Genomic DNA, 4,190 nt, shown 5'->3' on the forward strand with positions numbered 1-4,190 from the left:
TATTATTATTATTATTATTATTATTATTATTATTATTTGCGTACTTTTGAACTTGAACGGCGAATTTACTGCAAAATGTGTTTTATTTCTCTATTCTTTCCTGGATTTTTATGTTTTTCCTTTATTAGTGGGCATTAATTTTTCTCTAGGCCGTCGAATAAATGAATTTCGATGTGCACTTTGGTGAAAGTAACGATACAGGGAGAAGCCCGTTCGTTCCAAAGATCAGGGCTAAACTAAGTAATATTTAGCTTGCAATTTCAGGTGGCCCGATAGTGTAGGGGTAACGTAATGGCCTTATGAATAATATAGCTATCTAACATAAGTTCAAATTCTGTTCCCGCCAAAGTTAACTTTTTACAAAGTGATTGTGAATAATCGACTTATCATACTGAAGAAGCAATACATAAGAATATGGACGCAAACACCTGTATCTAGATAGAGACGATTTACGAATGTTGGTTGGGGAAGGGCAAGTGAATTACCAGGACATTCCAAAGACATCATTAATCTGCAGTATACACTTTTCGTCTTATCATTCTCAGAAAGAAACACTACACCATTTGTTAAACAAAGTTTGGATAAAGCAATCGGTGGTGTAGTGGTAGCGTGCTAGACTTCCAAATGGGAAATCTTGGTTCGATTTCCCGTCAGGTAGAAATATTTTTTCGCATAAAATAATGACTGCAAACAGAGATTTATCTTCTGGTGGAGAAGTTACAAAGCATCACTGGCGATAATTCAAGTAAACAGTGTGTGCGTTCTACATCATACACTACAATAAGTATGTTTCATATTTATATGCGTCCCTCTCTCTCTCTCTCTCTCTCTCTCTCTCTCTCTCTCACACACACACACACACACATACTTCATGTACCAAAGTTAAAACGGAGCAAGAGCCCGATATGCCTGGTCTGGAAAATCTAATTAGCTGGGGACTTCGGCGTCGTGTTTTTCGTACTCTGGGGATAACATCTCCAGTCCTGGTCATCTCTGACAGAAATACTGTTTAAACGCACGGAAATAAGTAAAATCTCTTTTCTATCCTCTGGGTTACCGAGTCCCGGTCGAATTACCGGGTCACTACGGACATGAATCCTCGACCCAGTGGTGGTCTACATCATCCGACTGACACGATGGTCCGTTTGAGCTCTTAACATGTTCATTTTATCAGTGCAAATTACGTTATTTCCGGAAGAGATGAAATCAGTGCTGGATGTTCGGAACAGATAAATCTTCGAAAAAGACTAGAAAATAGTAACCTCATTGGATATTTGAAACCAAATTTTTTTATGCTAGTTCGACACAAAATTTATTTCCATCCTATACTTCAATGTATTTTATTCACTTGAAATTTGAAACAAGCTAAATCTAAGCGGAACATAAGCTTTTCCTTTCTAACATTTGTAACTTTTCATTACAATACAGTTTCTAATTTTGATATAGGGTATTTCTGATAGAAATTTAACCGTAAAATAGCATTCTTCAATCTTCTTTCTTTTTTTCTTTTTCTTTTCGTTTTTTTTCAGTTTGCATTAGTACTCTGAAATGGAGGATATGAACAACGCTATTTACTCGGTTTATTAGAATGTATTTTGGATCAGTACGCCCAATGAACACAACCGAATTTGCAATCGAACCATGCGGAAAGAAAGAATGTGTGTTAAACTTTTGACATTATCCTAAATGTGTTTCGGAGATATACAGTTCTACTGGAAATTGAGTATGCTATCCATTATGAAAGTGACATAATGAATGTTTAAAACATCCTATGTATTCGAATAGCCCTGAAAAAATATGTAAAAACAAACGTTATTTCTGTATTACTATTGGTTTTCTGGAAACGGAACTTTATAATATTAGGTTCTTTTCTCACTACGTTTTAGGGATGTGCACGAGACAAGATTTGAGGCTGTCTCGACTCGAAAATGTGGTATAGTCGCTGTGTCTTGATTCGAATTTTGTCAGAAAAATTCTGTCTCGACTCGTCTCGTGCGCATCCCTACTACGTTTGAATTCCACAGTTTTATCAGTTCTCCCTTTTCTTTTTCTTGTTCTCTCCTCTCCTCTTCTCTCTCTCTCTCTCTCTCTCTGCCTCATTTCTGAATCTCTGTGTAAATACATCCATTAGTTTCGATTTTTCATTGTGTGTGTTTCAGTTTCTCCCTACATCAACTTATGAATGTTGTTTTGTCTCGGTTTTCTTATTTCATTTTATCGAAACTAATACATGTGTAGTTTGAAATCAGAATTGCGATCATGTTGTTAGCTAATTTTTCAATGGGGGAGAAGAAAGGAAGAGAGGGAGCGAGTCTCGTTGCCTAACAAGATTATGGGATAAGAAGGTGTATATTAGGTGGCCTAACTGCACGGCGTTAGCTGATGCAATTTTTTGATACGGAGTGGACAATAAAGTTTCAAAAGTTTCATAGTTGTAACTTTTGAGCAATGGCACAATTTGTAAAACACCATAAAATTTGTTTGTATGACCATTAATGTTTGACAGTTTAGCCTTTTGCAAGGTTAAGATCAACTGAAAGAGCAAAAATTAAGCTTTCATTTGACACCTAGATGAGCCCAATAACTTCATAAATAAGGAAGTTATGGTAATTTAGATCAATGATGCTGAGTGTTAAAAAGTGAAATTGAAGCAAAATTCACATTTTTCAAAAATTTCTTCCCGGCCCATTTCTCATCCAAAAAATCGGAAAAAATTAATTTAGCATAATTTCATTGGTATTTATGTATGAAAAAATTTTGAAAAGAATCTGAGACATTGAAGCAGGTCATGTTTTAAAATTAGGTGATTTGACATGGAATGACCCATTATTATTATTATTATTATTATTATTATTATTATTATTATTATTATTATTATTATTATTATTATTATTATTATTATTATTATTATTATTATTATTAAAGATTTATTAATTCACAAGTGCAGATCAAACAAAATAATAAGTAGGACCAACGAGTGGAAATAGGAGCCAGAAAGTATGTAGGGTTTACGAAGGATTTGTCAGAATATTGGAAATTTCAAAGATACAGGAAGATTCTGAAAGAAATGGATGTTCAAGTTTTGAATTTAGGGTCTAACTGCAGTTGCTGCTAAGGTTTTCGACATACTTATAAATATTCCATGAATAAATAATTTTCATCTAATATAATGTTCGTGAATAAAAAATTTACAAAATGTGATTTTACTGTTCATCAATTGGGAAAACATTAATTTTCGGCATCCCGTGAATATGAATTTTTAAAAGTAAACATGTACGTCCGTTTCATATACATTGAACACTGCGCAAAATTATCTTTTACTTCAGCAAAGCCTCTGAGAAAATTTCGTTGGTTACGTCGAAGTCCGTTCTATGTTTAATTACTAATAAAAGAGGCAGTGACACCTCCTGAAACGATATAAAATCCCATCTCGAGATACAGAAATTCCCATTTTGCTCTGGAATTTTCCACGCTATAAACTAAAAAAAAAAAAAAAAAAAAAAAAAAAACTGTAATTAAATTGCCAAATGTCAATGTAAAATCATTTACCGTTCATTTTGTAAGTTGATATACATGTCCTTAGATTAAATTACAAAATTTGCTGGGTGATTTTAGAAATTTACAGTAAATTTACAAGAAAATATGCTATTTTTATTGATAAAAATGTAATTTTACACCATTTCATGTTAGTAATCTTATTTATAGGTGTATATTGATTTACATAGAGTCTTGGCAAACTTTTTTTTTTTTTTGTAAATTTACCTGTGAAATTTTTTTACAGTGTACTAATAACAAAATTTTCTAAACTTAGAAGACACGAACAGTGAAGTTAGTGTATACAAGTAATTTTCTTCAATATATAAGTGAATTATTCAAAAATTCCCATCATCAACGTTTATCAAATAGCTTATAAACAAGTATTTTCCTTAATTGAAAGAAACAATTGAAAATGTTGTTAAAAATAAGCACATTTCCATCACGCTTTTATCCCATAATCTTGTAGATATATGAAAAATCCCGTAAATCCTACAATTTTTTAAACGAAAATTCTCTTTAGCCTATTTCGAGGAATTATTGTCAAAAAATCCCACAATATGAGATTTTCCCCCCGGATTGGCACCACTGAATAGAAGCAGATTTTTGCAACTGAATCGCTAAATGATCTAACAACCCACTTAAATTCTGTTTCT

Source organism: Thermobia domestica, chromosome 8 (genome assembly GCF_964235325.1).
Source record: "Thermobia domestica chromosome 8, izTheDome1.hap1.1, whole genome shotgun sequence".
Classification (NCBI taxonomy): Eukaryota; Metazoa; Arthropoda; class Insecta; order Zygentoma; family Lepismatidae; genus Thermobia; species Thermobia domestica.